Consider the following 16,845-nt stretch of genomic DNA (forward strand, 5'->3'; position numbering starts at 1 on the left):
TGTACCTTTATTTATCTGTTGATTCAGAGAAACAGATAAAGCAGTTGCTGTCAGGAGCAAGCCAATTTGTTTTTTTAGAGGAAATATAGCCTGGCAGCTTCAATAAAAACAGAGGCTTCCAATTAACTCCCTCTATTACATGGAAAAGGTAATCTTCAGCCAAGACCAGAGTAGAGGGAAAGCAGACCAGAGAAGAATAAAAATAGGGGGAAAAAAACTAGACAGCATAGTTCTTAACTGTGGCTGGGGAGCCACAGTCAGAATACCTGGGGAGCTTTCAGGTAATACTAATAGTTAGGCCCCATCTCCAGGGATTTTAACTTAACCGAGTTGGTGTGGACTCCATACGAACAATAGTATTTCTTATAACTCCCCAGATAATTTGGTGTAGAGGCAGGTTTGAAAACCATTAGAAATACAGGATGTGCATAAGCCCTGAGATAATTCTCGATTGACTGTCTATTATTACAAGAATATTACTTGATAATATTTCTTAGCTATTAGAATTTTATGAATGCCACAGTTATCTGAGTGAATATATTAGCAAAATCAGGGTGGAGGCTCTAAATGTCAACACCATAAATGGCACAAAGAACCTTTCACTTAATTTGAATAGCTAAATAAATAAATTATGAGCAAAGCTGTGATTCTTACTCTCTTTGTCTTCAAGGGAAACAGATATGGCCAGGATACCAAAATAGTATAAAAACTGTTGAAAAGATGCTTTGTATTCAAAAGAATGAAAGAGAATCACACAAAGTTTGTGCCTGCCATTTAAACAACTCACAACAAGGAAAGTGATCCCAACCCAGTCTTTCTTCACCTCCCATTGTTATCATTGTTCAGAGAATTAGACTCTAAGTTATATAAGCCAGGGGTAACCACAGAACTGTATATTTATTTGGTCCAACCTGGTTTACTTTTACTATTTGTCTTTGTCATTTTCAGCTACTTTAGTGAAGTACTATAGACTGGGTAAATTATAAACAACAGACATCTATTTTTCACAGTTTTGGAGGCTGGAAGTCTGAGATCGGGATGCCAGCATGGTTAGGATCTGGAGAGGGTCCTCTTTCAGGCTTCAGACTGCTTTCCTCTATCTGCGTCCTCCTCACATGGCTAGAAAAGAGCCAGAGAGCTCTCTGGAGTCTCTTTTAAAAGAGAACTAATCCCATTCATGAGGCCTCCACCCTCATGACCTAATTACCTTCCAAAGGCCCCACCTCCTAATACCATCACATTGGGAGTTGGATTTCAACATATGAATTTTGCAGGGATACACATATTCAGTCCATTAACACTATTTTAACATCGTCTATCCTGCCAGCAATGTGAGAAACATGCTCAGTGTCTAACGGTGGGCAGAATAATGGCCCCACAGCCTAATCCCCAGAATCTATAGATACATTTTGTTAAATACAAAGGAAACGGTAATTAAGGTTTCAGATGGAATTAAAGTAATTATGGTTGCTAATCAGCTGGCATGCAATGGGGAGATTATTCTGTTATCCAGGTGAGTATAATGTTATCACAAGGGTCCTTGTAAGAGAAAGAGGAAGGCAGGAGGTCAGAGTCACAGTGCTGTACTTTGAGGAAGATTCAACAGATCACTACTGGCTTTGAAGATGGAAGGGGCCATGATCCAAGGAATTTCAGAAGCCTCTAAAAACCGAAAAAAAAAAAGAACAAAAAAAAAAAGAAAATGGACTCACCCCTAGAGCCTCCAGAAAGGATCACAGCCTTGCTGACACAGTGAGACCTATTTTGAACTTCTGACCTCCAGAACGTAAGATAATAAATTTGTGTAGTTTTAAGGAACTCCATGTATGGTCATTTGTTACAGTGGCAGTAGGAGACCAATACAGTGTACTCAGACTTAGAGCCTAAACTATCTTGACCCCAGATTTGACCTCATTTAGGCTCTAGTCTGTAATGTTCTTGACTTCTAAAATCCCCTTGATCACCCATCTTCCATCTGGACACTTTGTCCAATTTTTCTCACCCTTTACTTCATCCATGCTGCCGATAAGTCAGGTTTATGCTTATAAGATACCTCTTGTAGGGGTGTTTTGGAGGGCAAGGTTCAGAAGGGATTTTTTTAAACAAATTACTATTTGTAATTTGTAATTACTATTTGTAATCCCTTCTGAACCTTGCCCTCCAAAACACCCCTACAAGAGGTATCTTATAAGCATAAACCTGACTTATTTCAATTTCCCAAGCAGAAGCTAATGATCATATGCCAACTATTCGCTTGTGAAAACTACTGTGAGAGAATTTTATAGCTGATAACTCTATAATTTGTCACAAAGCATTCAATAGATGATAAATCCAAGATTTAAAAATTCCCTGTTCACTAGAAAAGAAACAGAATACAGCTGGCCTAATGATAAAGTAAATAAATCTGCCATCTACTGGAGTCCAATGAAAACTACAGGCATGAAGCCTTTAATTCATAGTTGGCGCTACACAGCTATAGTGTAAAGTTTAACTATAAAAGCAAATTTTCTTCCTATTTTACCATTTCATGAAAACCAGTAATAACCAATATACTGTTTTCTGCCACTTTTTGAGACTGAAAATTCATTTACCTTGTCTCAGTTGCTGAACCCTAATTATGATAGCAGAAAGTAAGTCCTGAGATATGTAATTAAACTATGTTCATAGTCCCATTGTATGAGAGGACATTTTCAAGATTATTTCTGTTCTTACTGCCTGAATCAACATATAAAAGAATTTTTAAAATGAAATCTCGGGGCTGCCCTGGTGGCGCAGTGGTTGAGAGTCCGCCTGCCGATGCAGGGGACACAGGTTGGTGCCCCGGTCTGGGAAGATCCCACATGCCGCGGAGCGGCTGGGCCCATGAGCCATGACCGCTGAGCCTGCGCGTCCGGAGCCTGTGCTCCGCAACGGAAGAGGCAACAACAGTGAGAGGCCTGCGTACCGCAAAAAAAAAAAAAAAAAAAAAAAAAATGAAATCTCAATGTGTATACACATTCATACACATGCTGTGCCTAAGCACTTACACACACACACACACACACACACACACAAAGCATTTTGCTTCCAGGTATCTTAAGTGTCCTAAATCATAACTACAAATCTGCTGATGTCCTGCTGAGTAAAGGCCATCTTGAGTATTACTGGATAATAAAGATCAGCCTCTGATAAATAAATGATATTATAATGGTAAAATCAATCCTGTTTTTGACATTTATGTGTATTTAGTTTTCAGTGTCACTTTAGGAATATGATGACACTGTGGTTATATTTATAATAATTTAATGCTTCAGTGCTCTTTGATTAACCTCTTTTTTATAAATTTATTTATTTATTTATTTGTTTGTTTATTTATTTATTTATGGCTGCATTGGGTCTTCCTTGCTGCACAAGGGCTTCTCATTGTGGTGGTTTCTCTTGTTGTGGAGCACAGGCTCTAGGCGTGCGGGCTTCAGTATTTCTGGCTCTCTGGCTTTGCAGCTGAGGTTCGCAGGCTCTAGAGCACAGGCTCACTTATGTGGCACACAGGCTTAGTTGCTCCTTCCCTTTGCAGGCTATGTGCTCAGTTCTGGCAATAACATCAGTGAACAAAACAGACATGATTCCAGCTCTCACAGAATTTACAGGGCAGTATTGAGGAGAGGCAGTCATTTGAATTGTTCTTCCTTTGTTGAGTTGTAACAACTTTTTGTGAAATTAAAACAACATTTACAAAAGTGCATTAAACATGAGCATACAATAATTATTGTAACAATTCTAATGTAAATGCCTTCCAAATTAAGGTACAGCACATTGCTAGAACCCAGAAACTCTGTATGTACATTTTTGATCTACCTTACCTCTTTCCTCTTGTCTGGATATAGCCACTATTCTGAATTTTGTGATGAAAATATATTTGCTTTTTTGCTTTTTTGCATTATCACTTACCTATATCTCCCTAAATAGTACAGTTTAACTCTATGTATTTTTTAATTTTAATAATTCATGAAATCGTACTATATGTATTCTTGTCTTGCTTTATGTATGTGCATCTATAATCTTCTTTTCCCCTAAACATTATGTTTGTAAGAGTCATCCATATTGTAACTTCTTCTCCTGGTTACTCTAGTTGATGGATGTTTGGAATGTTTCTCAGTTTTGGTTACTATAAATTATGCTCCGAACATTCCAGTACATGCCTCTTGGACACACATGTGCATGCATTCCTGTTGTGTATACCTTGAATTGGAATTGTTGGACCATATGATAAACATATTTTCATATTTAGAGGATAATGGAAAATACTTTTTTGAAATAGTTGTAACATTATATTCACATTAGTGGCTTCTGAAAAAAAAATTAAAAGAACAGAATTGAAACCTACCAAAATAAACCAGCTAGGGAACCAGATAGGAATTTTTATGATTTATGTGAATGTTTGCTCCCCTGATCACTGCTTTTGTCCAGTATCTAAATATATCATATCAGTACCTTGTATATTTCCAGAGGCTCTTCTCTTTCCTAGACTGGCTGTGACAAGGGAAAAGATGTACTCAGTGCCTTCCTTCCCAGCTGTACTGTTTGTTCAATTATCTCAATTCTTTGAATAAAATATACAGAAGAGATGTTAAAAAAGGAGGAATGGGGTAAGGAAGAGACAGGAGGATGGAATTCTTTTTGGTTTCCAAGGTTTTCCTGCTGATCACAAGTAGGTAATAAGATATAAGCATGTCCAAAGTTTTCAGTTTTGACAGTTACCTTACCAGGTCTATGGTGTCTTACTTTTTCCACTATAGAAACTCGGAGCCGCATTTGACTTTTAGTGTCCTCATTTATGCCTAAGAGGAAAGCCACTGCTGTAACGAACCAAGCTTCACATTTTAGTGTCTCGGTTACGTGGCTTGCATTTCTGAGAACCTGCAACTGGGTGACACCCATGTCACCAAGTATTTACCCCATGTGAGAAGTCCCCAACTTTAATTTCTCACAGTTTTCTCCAATATTTTGAGGTCTCTCTTGTATTTAGACCCACTTTTAGAAAATCCAGAAAATTCTAACTAGAGATCTAAGTTTCCAGGCTGCAAAGGTTGTTTATTCTATTCATTGTAATGTACCCTTTGTATACTGAGCAACTTACTCATGCACTTGTTGAAACATGATTGCGTAGCTCCTTCACATGTGTATCACCAAGTTCTAGACACTTGGTGTATAGAGGGTAAGTTATAATGAATAGAATCAACATCCTCTATTGGCTGAAAGCTCCCACCCCAAACTAAAGCAATAGAGTGGTTTTATTTTTTTTCTTTTCAAAAGAAAGAAAAGTATACAGAAATTCAGGCAATAAAAGGTTAGTCAGGGCTTCCCTGGTGGCACAGTGGTTAGGAATCTGCCTGCCAATGCAGGGGACACAGGTTCGAGCCCTGGTTCAGGAAGATCCCACATGCTGCAGAGCAGCTAGGCCTGTGCGCCACAACTACTGAGCCTATGCTCTAGAGCCCACATGCCTAGAGCCGGTGCTCGGCGACGAGAGAGGCCACCGCAATGAGAGGCCCACACACGGCAATGAAGAGTAGCCCCCGCTCACTGCAACTAGAAAAAGAAAGCCCATGCGCAGCAACGAAGACCCAAAGCAGCCAAAAATAAATAATTAAAAAAAAAGAAGAAATAGTGTTTGCACAGCAAATGAAACGATAAACAAAATGAAAAGACAACCTAAAGAATAGGAGAAAATATGTGCAAATGATGCAACAAAAAGCGATTGATTTCCAAAATATACAAAAATATACAAAAAGCTCATACAGCTCAATATGAAATAAACCCAATCAAAAAATGGGCAACAGACCTAAACAGACATTTCTCCAAAGAAGACATACAGATGGCCTCATATCAGAATGGCCATCAGCAAAGAGTCTACAAATACTAAATGCTGGAGAGGTTATGGAGAAAGGGGAAACCTCCTACACTATTGGTGGGAATGCAAACTGGTGTAGCCACTATGGAGAACAGTACGGAGGTTCCTTAAAAAACTAAAAATAAAGTTACCATACAATCCAGCAATCCCACTCCTGGGCATACATTCAGAAAAGATGAAAATTCAAATCAAAAAGATACATGCATCCCAATGTTCACAGCAGCACTATTTACAACAGCCAAGACATGGAAGCAACCTAAATGTCCACTGACAGATAAATGGATAAAGAAGATGTGGTATATGTATGTATACAATGGAATATTACTCAGCCATAAAAAGAAGGAAATAATGCCACCCGTAGCAACATGGATGGACCTAGACATTATCATACTGAGTGAAGTTAGTCAGACAGAGAAAGCCAAATATCATATGATATCACTTACATGTGGAATCTGAAAAGAAAATGATACAAATGAACTTATTTACAAAACAGAAGTAGACTCACAGACACAGAAAACAATCTATGGTTACCAGAGGGGAAAGTGGGAGAAGGTAGGAGGGATAAATTAGGAGTTTGGTATTAACAGATACACACTACTGTGTATAACATAGATAAACAACAAGGACCTACTGTATAGCACAGAGAACCATATTCAATATCTTATAATAACCTATAATGGAAAAACTCTGAAAAAGAATATATATATATGTATAGCTGAATCTCTTTGCTGTATACCTGAAACTAACACATTGTAAATCAACTATACTTCAATAAAAAAAAAATGTAACCCTCTCCGCTCCCCCCAAAAAAAAAGAAATAGTGGAGGGGGAAATTTATCAGTGTCTAGAAAATCTAACGGGAAAAAGTTTGATGAGTAAGAGGATATTTGCATACTCTCAAAGAATCTCTCCACAAGTTATTAGCTACAAAGAGAAATATCGTAAAGCTACAATGGAGAAATCTGGCAGTTACCATCTTAACCAAGTGAACAAAGCTGACACAACCAATTTTAGGATAACTCAATATGATGTGGCTCCTGAATATGATAAACTGAGAAGGATACGATACTGTTTTTGATATCCCCACAAAAAAATGCAGAATCTGAATTTAATCATGAGAAAACCTAAAGATACAAACACACACACACGCACACAGGTTTGTATTCTTCAAAAATGTTAAGATGGAGAAAGACTTAGAAAGGTTGAGAAACTGTTTCAGACTAAAGGAGACTAAGGAGAGACAACAAATAAATGTAAGATGTGATCCTGAACTACATGTAGAACCAGGAAAAATGTAGTTATAAAGGACATGACTGAGGCAACTGACAAAATTTGAACATGAACTTCAGATTAGATGATAGTATTGTGTCACTGTTACAATTCTTGATTTTGGTAATTGTACTGCAATTACGTAAGAAAATTTCTTATTCTTATAAATTATTCACTGAAGCATATAGAAAAAAAGAATAGATTTGAAAGTTACAACATGAAATGTACAAGAAAAAGAGGCATAACTATAGTGAAATTGTTAATATTTAATAGATTAAACAGAGAAATGTAATTAATTAGGTTTATATAAATAATTAAAAATATCTATATTGCAAACTTCAGGAGAAGAATATTTTTTTCAATTGCACATGGGACATTTATAAAAATTAAAATATGTTAAAAGCCATAAGGATCTGAGCAAATTCCAAATGAGAAAAACAGGGACTGTATCTTCTGACAACAATAGGAAAGTGCTAGAATTAAAAGCTCTTTAATATATGCACTCAGAGGAGAAGTAATGTGCCTTAAATGCATTACTTACTAGACAGGAAATGAAATATCAGTTAAGTACTAATTTAAAAGTTAGAATCAGAGCAAAATAAACCTTAGGAAACAGAAGTAAGAAATAGTAAAAGATGAACTTAGAAATGAGTGACAAAATAAAAACAGAAAACAATTCAGAATCATGAAAGAAAATTTGTATATTTCACTATAAATCCATTTGAAACCTTCAACATTAAAACATTTAGGTGGCTACCTTGGATACTGGGAAACCAAAACAAAGAAATTGTAGTGTAATCCCTAAAGAATTAAAAAAATTAGTAAGGATATATAGCATTCACACACATTGGGAGAAAATAATGGCATCAATTGTGCATAAATGCTAGGAAACATAAAATGAGACACATCAGTCCCAGGTCATGTTCTTCATTAAGCCTATTAGATTTGTCAGATCATTCAATCCAGGAATTTGCCTCCAGTAACAACAAATAGTGGAGCAAGCCATAATCATCAGTCCTCTCCCTCTACCCTATGTGAAATGGGACATTTATATGCAACAACTGATCATGTCAATAGCAGAAACTGTGTAGGAGAGATAATGGGATCTATCCCAGTATCTCTAATTAGTGTTCATATGAGCTTAACTCTGCCAAGAAACCCCAGGAGAGGGCACAGCTGGTAGTACTAATTACAGTTAAGGATCAAGCAATTAAAATAAAATGATCAGGGACTTCCTGGGGGTGCAGTGGTTAAGAATCTGCCTGCCAACGCAGGGGACACGGGTTCGACCTCTGGTCCGGGAAGATCCCACATGCCGTGGAGCAACTAAGCCCATACGCCACAATCACTGAGCCTGCGCTCTAGAGCTTGCGAGCCACAACTACCGAGCCCGCGTGGCACACCTACAGAAGCCCGCGCACCTAGAGCTCATGCTCCGCAACAAGAGAAGCCACCACAATGAGAAGCCTGACCACCGCAACAAAGAGTAGCCCGCGCTCACCGCAAATAGAGAAAGCCCACGCCCAGCAACAAAGACCCAACGCAGCCAAAAATTAATTAATTAATTAATTAATTTTAAAAAATAATCAGACTTGTAGAGGCCAGAGTGTAAAGAAAACAGGAAACGAGCAAAGTATCTCTGCTGTAACATTTGAGAGTGTTTCTTGTGAAGAATAGAGGTAGGATCTAGGCATGCTTCTGTTGAGGGCTCAGAGAAGTGATTCATAAAATATTGTTTATTTGATTTTTGAACTTTTTGGGGATGCAACATTTGGGAATTGATCTTGGACAAAGGGATGTAAGCATCTTACAAAGAAATGAGACATATTATATATGTTTTAATAAATTACCTTTTGATAATTTATTTTCTCTCTTTACATTTGGTCTAATACCAGTTTGGGTAAAGGATTCTGTATTAAAATTTGACTAGGAATTTCAGGCTTCAGAGCTAAGGCCCTTGACTTATAATTTGAAGTTCAACTGATTATTTCTGCCCCTCCTAAAATCTCACCCATAAACATAAGACTAAAGTCACAAGATAGCCTATAAAAATCTTGGGATACTCATTTTTACTATTTCTAGATTCAGGCAAATGTACAAGTCTACAGTGCAATAAGCTAAAACTTATTTATCTTCACTAACATAAAGCATACGAAGCTTTAGTGATGCACACCAATGAGAAGAATATGAGATGCAAAATATGGAAGTCAGTGTCGTCCTGGAATACAGTTAGAACATTTTTTTACATGTTTCCTCTCTGGGAGTCCTGAGATGGTGCCGATACACCCAAGAGGTCTTTTGTCACTGGGCAGAGCCTTTGAGAAAAACTACTAAAAAGTATAGCCAAGTTCCTATATATGGAGTAAGATACTCTAAAAAATATAGTAAATTAAATTGACCATTTTACTGAAGAATTGACAGTGAGTCAAGTATTGTTCTGGATGATTTTCATACATTATCAGTAATTCTGATGACAATCCTGCCACATAAGATCCATGTTAATATTTCACAAGCAACAAAATAGGTTAAATGACCTAACTTCAATAGGCAGCAGAGTAAGATTGGGTCCCAGGTTGATTTGATTCCAGCCATCATACCATGAGAGATCTCTACTGCTGGCCTCATTGGGACCACTTGGAAGAAAAAAAAGTAATCGTGTCCAAGACAAAGGAGAGAGATTGCAGGAAGGGGATGGTCAGTGAGCATGTTCACTGAGTCGTGGCCAGGAAGAGTGTTCTGTAAAAATGTCACTTCCCATTGAATTAGTCTCCATTTCAGACTCCTGAGAACTCGCCTAGTTCCTTAACAGAAGAAGAGGTAACTGTGTAATTGCATTTGTTGTTAACCTTAAGCTGGACTTTAGTTCACTTTTTGTCCTCCCTCAGATAAAGGATTCTCAATCAGAGTGGACTTAAAGGAAGCCAAAGTCTTGAGCTGCCAGCAGTGACCACCATCTACAGGAGCTACAGCCTAGAGGCAGAAAGACTGACTCTAGTCCAAGGTATTGACACAAACTCAGGAGTGACACAAACAGAAGGCTACAATTGCTGACCTGAAGCAGAGTCAGGTTGGGGAGGGGTTAGACTTCAGTAAAGATGAAACCAAGAATATCTAAAACTAGTGTGAAATTAGCACAGAGGAGGAGGGGTGCATAGACCTTTGAATGGATTTCTCTGCAAAGACACTGCAGTTCCCAGAGCATTGGAGGCAAAGATCAGCCTACGTTAAATAAGCTGAGAATTAAAGAAAGGGGCTTTTCCTCCTGGCTACACGTCACCTAAACACAGGGAGAAAGACACATGGCTGCTGGGAGTTGGGTTTAAATAAAAGTCCCAGGGGATAACATCTCTTTCAAAGCTCGGTTCATGAAAGGCTTCTGCTTCTTGCTGTGCTAATCAATCCTTCAAGTTAGTGTCCATATATCATTATAATAGAGCTTTTCTAAACTGAATTCAATATGGTGACATGTTTATGATAATTTTATTTACTTTAAAGAGCATTATGGAAGGCGTGTTTATTTTATACTGCTATTAGCAAACTGTGTTGCCACAAATCTTTAGATAATTCTTTCTAAGCAAGACAGGGAACTCACTGGAAGGACTGGCTCAAGACGGTGGAGTAGAAGGATGTGCACTCACTGCCTCTCTTGACAGCACCAGAATCGCAACTAACTGCTGAACAATCATCGACAGGAAGACACTGGAACTCACCAAAAAAGATACACCACATCCAAAGAAAAAGGAGAAGCCACAGTGAGATGGCAGGAGGGGTGCAATCACAATAAAATCAAATCCCATAACCGCTGGGTGGACGACTCACAAACTGGAGAACAATTATACCACAGAAGTCCACCCACCGGAGTGAAGGTTCTGAGCCCCAGGTCAGGCTTCGCAACCTGGGGGTCAGCAACAGGAGGAGGAATTCCCAGAGAATCAGACATTGAAGGCTAGCAGGATTTGATGGCAGGACTTAGACAGGACTGGGGGAAACAGAGACTCCACTCTTGAAGGACACACACAAAGTAGTGTGCACATCAGGATCCAAGGCGAAGGAGCAGTGACCTATAGGAGACTGAACCAGACCTACCTGCTAGTGTTGGAGGGTCTCCTGCAGAGGCAGGGGGCAGCTGTGGCTCACTAAGGGGACAAGGACACTGGCAGCATAAGTTCTAGGAAGTACTCCTTGGCATGAGCCCTCCCAGAGTGCACCATTAGCCCCACCAAAGAGCCTGTAGCTTCCAGTGCTGGGTCACCTTAGGCCAAACAATCAACAGGGTGGGAACTCAGACCTACCCATCAGCAGACAAGCTGGTTAAAGTTTTACTGAGCTCTGCCTTAAAAAACTAAAAACAGAATTACCATATGACCCAGCAATCCCACTACTGGGCATATACCCAGAGAAAACTATAATTCAAAAAGACACATGCACCCCAATGTTCACTGCAGTACTTTTTACAATAGCCAGGTCATGGAAGCAACCTAAATGCCCATCAACAGACAAATGGATAAAGAAGATGTGGTATATACATACAATGGAATATTACTCAGCCATAAAAAGGAACTAAATTGGGTCATTTGTAGAGATGTGGATAGACCTAGAGACTGTCATACAGGGTGAAGTAAGTCAGAAAGAGAAAAACAAATATCGTATATTAATGGAATATACGTGGAATCTAGAAGAATGGTACAGATGAACCGGTTTGCAAGGCAGAAATAGAGACACAGATGTAGAGAACAAACGTATGGACACCAAGGGAGGAAAGTGGGGGTGGGGTGCGTGTGATGAATTGGGAGATTGGGATTCACATATATACACCAATAAGTTGAAATAGATAACAAATAAGAACATGCTGTAAAAAAAAATAAAATAAAATTCAAAAAAAGAAAGAGAACTCGAGGGCTTCCCTGGTGGCAAAGTGGTTGAGAGTCCGCCTGCCGATGCAGGAGACACGGGTTCGTGCCCCGGTCTGGGAAGATCCCACATGCCACGGAGCGGCTGGGCCCGTGAGCCATGGCCGCTGAGCCTGTGCGTCTGGAGCCTGTGCTCCGCAACGGGAGAGGCCACAACAGTGAGAGGCCCGCGTACCGCAAAAAAAAAAAAAAAGAGAACTCAAAAGCTATAAAGGGGGGAAATGAACAAATTTGACTATACTAATATTTTTTATATTCTGTACATCAAAATATACCATAAACCAAATGAAAGTGGTTACAAGTAGGAAGAAAATATTCATAAAACATATAATAACAATGTCCCTAATAGGCAAGGATATCTGACAAATTTTTAAAAACTCAATCAAAAAATAGACAAAGAATTAAAACAGCTAAATCTCTGAAGAAGAAAAGCAAATGGTAAATAGGCATATTAAAGGAAACTCAGAATAATAGTTAAGAACATACAAATTAAAACAACAGTGAGAAGACATGTTTTACCCATTAAGTAGTTTTGACCAATAGAGTACAGTAGAAGAAACACAAAGCCAATTTCTAGCTTAGTCTGTAAGAGGATGGGGTATTAGTCAGGGTTTTCCAGAGAAACAGAACCAATAAGATATCCTCAAATATAAAAAGATTTATTATGAGGGATCAGCTCATGATTATAGAAACAAAGAAGTCCCACAAGATGCCAAGGTTGGTGATACAGATCCAGTCCAAACCTGAAGGCCTGAGAATCAGAGGAGTCAATGGTGTAAGTCCCAGTCTGAAGCCAAAGGTTAGTGAACCTGGAACACCAATGCCCAAGGACAGGAGAAGACGGATGTCCCATCTCAACCAGAGAGAGCAATTTACCCTTCCTTCATCTTTTTTGTTCTATTCAGGCCCTCAGTGGATTAGATGATGCCCACCCAAACCGTGAGGGTGGATGGGCATCCCTGGTGGTGCAGTGGTTAAGAATCCGCCTGCCAATGCAGGGGATGTGGGTTTGAGCTCTGGTCCGGGAGAAGCCCACACATCGCAGAGAAACTATGCCTGTGCACCACAACTACTGAGCCTGTGCTCTAGAGTCCGCGAGCCACAACTACTGAGCCTGCGTGTCACAACTACTGAAGCCTAAAGCCCGTGCTCTATTTTTTTTTTAATAAATTTTATTTATTCAGTTATTTATTTTGGCTGCACTGGGTCTTCGTTGCTGTGCACGGGCCTTCTCTAGTTGCAGTGAGCGGGTGCTACTCTTCATTGCGGTGCGCGGGCTTCTCATTGTGGTAGCTTCTCTTGTTACAGAGCACAGGAAAGTAGAGGGTGAATAGGTCATGGTGGCCTTTACTCAGTCTACTGATGCAAATGCTAGTTTCTTCCAGAAACACTCTTAGAGACGTACCCAGAAATCATGTTTTACCCCTTACCTGGGCATCCCTTAGCCCAGTCAAGTTGACACATAAAATTAACCATCAGTGATGGGCAGATCATACCTTAGTCTCTTTGAACCCTGAGCCACCAGATAAGAAGTCCATCCCTCTGCTTGAGAGATCAGGGCTTGATGGGGAAGCCCTGAAGGGGAAAGACCTGACTGAGTCAGCCTTCTGCCATTCTCACCAAAAAGTCAGGCATTTGAGTAAAGAAGGCCCGCCAGACTCAGTCAGTCACTACCAAGTGACCCCAGCCAATGTGCAGCAGAAAAATTACCCAGTCAAGCACCGCCTAAAATTTTTGACCAACAAAACAAACCTATATATACAATGGAATAATACTGAGCCATAAAACAATGAAGTCTTGCCATCTGTGACAATATGGATGGATCTTGAGGGCTAAGTGGAATAAGTCAGACAGAAAAAGACAACTACTACATGATCTCACTTATATGTGGAATCTAAAACAAAACAAAACAAGCAAAACAGAATGAAAACAAACTCACAGATACAGAGAACAGGTGGTTACCAGAAGGAGGGAGGATGGGGGTGTTGGTGAAATAGGTGAAGGGGATTAAGAGGTACAAACCTCCAGTTATATAAGTAAGTCCCAGGGATACAGTATACCACATAAGAAGTATGGTCAATAACTTTACAATAATTTTGTATGGGGACAGACGGTTACTAGGCTTATCATGGTGACCATTTCATAATGTATGCAAATGTCAAATCACTATGTAGTACATCTGAAACTAACCTAATACTGTATGTTAACTATATTTCAATAAAAAATAAAATTAAAAATCTATCTATATAGCTTCATATATAGATATATTCACACACATACATATATATTTATATATAAGATATATAACTGGAGATAGAAAATATATCTCCAAGTTACTATAAACATATATGTGTTTGTGTGTGTGTGTATATATATATCTCCATTCAGTTTTTGGAAAAATTTGTTACACAACAATAAATAACCAGAGTAGATGCTGACCACTAAATAGCAGGACAGCTCTCTAAATTAAGAAAGCCTTTTAAGATATCTGAGATTCTGAGATAAAACAGGCAAGAGAGGTCAAAGGAAAATCAAGAACAAATGATACCAAAGTCAAGAAAGTAAAGAATATCAAGAAGGAGAGAGGGTCAATAATATCCGTAATATGAGACATAGAAAAAAAAATGCCCATTGCATATTGTAATTAGAAACTCATGAGCAACTTTAGTGAGAAGAGTTTTACTGGAGGAATAGTAGCCAGCTTATGAGTGCATAAAATCCCAGCAATTCCATTCCTAGGTATGTATCAAAGACAAATTGTCTACACACAGAATGTACATAGTAGTGATGTTTGTGGACATAGGAGGAAAACAACAGAAACAACTCACATGTCCATTGCCAGAAGAGTAGATATATAACTTAGCAAAATGGAATAACTAGCCACGTGCAACACTGTGGATGAATCTCAGGCACTCAGGCAAGTCTCAGAAGACTGTGCATGATAAAATCTTTTTATAAAGCTAAGAAACAAAACTAAACATATCATACATATGTGTGTATGTGTGTATATAATATATATGTTTGAATGTATGTATGTATGTATGAATGTATGTATATAATTTAAAAAGCCAAAGAATGAAACTGAAGTTGCTAACAGTGAATGGTTATTCTTTGGCTACTATTTTTTACTATTTCCTATATCAATTTTTGGTTTAATAAATTTGCAGATTCTTTAAAAAGAAAAGGCATTTTGCCATTCTGCTATACCTGATAGGAAAATACTAAGCATGCACTATCTACAAATCCATATTTAACTTCTGATGAACAGGCAGAAATTTTCTGAATATATATCAAATAAAAGAGTATGTGGAAAAGACAATGGACTGTTTTGCATATAGAATTTCATTCAAATATTTACTAAGGAGACTCACTGTTGTCCATCTACATGAGTACCCTTCAGCTTTTAAGAGTACTCCAAAGTTTTCCACCTTCAGGAACTGCTGGAAAAGCTCTTTAGCAGAAATCAAGACTTTCCCCCAAAATCTGATGTGAAAATGTATCTGATATCTATCTTGATCTTTATGGCAGTATGTGGACCAAAAATAATTTGCCTGGCTTTTGGGGACTGAGCCATCATCCTTGCAGCAACTCTTATTACCCTGGAATTGAAAGCAAAACTTTAGAAGCAATTATATGTATTTTAATGAACCTTAGCATCAGTATATTTTAGAATTTGTTCAATGTCTGTCCTGTCCTTTGTGCTTTGCTAGATACAGAGCAACATGTCCTTAAATAGGGGATTCATATTCAAGGAGAGATGGCTCTAACAATGTAACCAGCTATTGAAGCAACAGCTGAAGAGGAGGTCAACACTCAGAAGCCTGAGGTTAGGAATTCTCTTTTATCTGCACTTTCTATTATCTACCTATTCCTTTTTTCTTTTGAAAAGGATAGATTTTTTTCTCCTGAGGTTTGAAATAATGGGAAAGGGCAGCTTATGCCTTGATAATAGACCAGCGAGAAAAATTTCATTTATTTCTACTCATTCCCTTGAGTCGAAGACCAAAAGAGAGCTGCTGCTGCTATTTGGGGGCATGAAGGATACTGGGTTATCTGCTGAGATGCCTGGGTGTGTGACTGGCCAGGAGAAAGGCAGGCAACGTCAATATGACAATTATAATGAAGTAAACCATGGCTACAGTATCAGTAGGTCAAAAGGCACAACATCAAGGCTAATAACATGTGAACAAGAATCTAAGAAGTTTTTCTCACAAAACCATAATGCAGGTTAATTTTTAAAAAATGAGGATTTACAAACACGCACTCAAGAATAAAAATGCCAGGCTGCAAAATCAGCAGTGAGGTGAGTTGACTATGTACCAGAGTGATGTTCCTGCACTCTTGGATTCTCATGCTGTTGGGATTCAAACATAAGTGAGTCATAAAAAGCCTCCTGTTCCTTATATCAGGGTTTTTCCTATATTATTTTTAATTGCATATATGTCGATGATAGCATCAAGACTTAATCCAATTTGAGTTCAGGAGTTTGCAGGGGCATAAGCTTTCAGCTTTTTTTTTTTTTTTTTTTTTGCGGTACGCGGGCCTCTCACTGTTGTGGCCTCTCCCGTTGCGGAGCACAGGCTCCGGACGCGCAGGTTCAGCGGTCATGGCTCACGGGCCCAGCCGCTCCGTGGCATGTGGGATCTTCCCGGACCAGAGCACAAACCCGTGTCCCCTGCATCGGCAGGTGGGCTCTCAACCACTGCGCCACCAGGGAAGCCCGCTTTCAGCTTTCTTAATCAGCCACAATATTGTTGGCAAGACAAAAATAACTGC

The sequence above is a fragment of the Globicephala melas genome, chromosome 6, assembly GCF_963455315.2.
Source record: "Globicephala melas chromosome 6, mGloMel1.2, whole genome shotgun sequence".
Classification (NCBI taxonomy): domain Eukaryota; kingdom Metazoa; phylum Chordata; class Mammalia; order Artiodactyla; family Delphinidae; genus Globicephala; species Globicephala melas.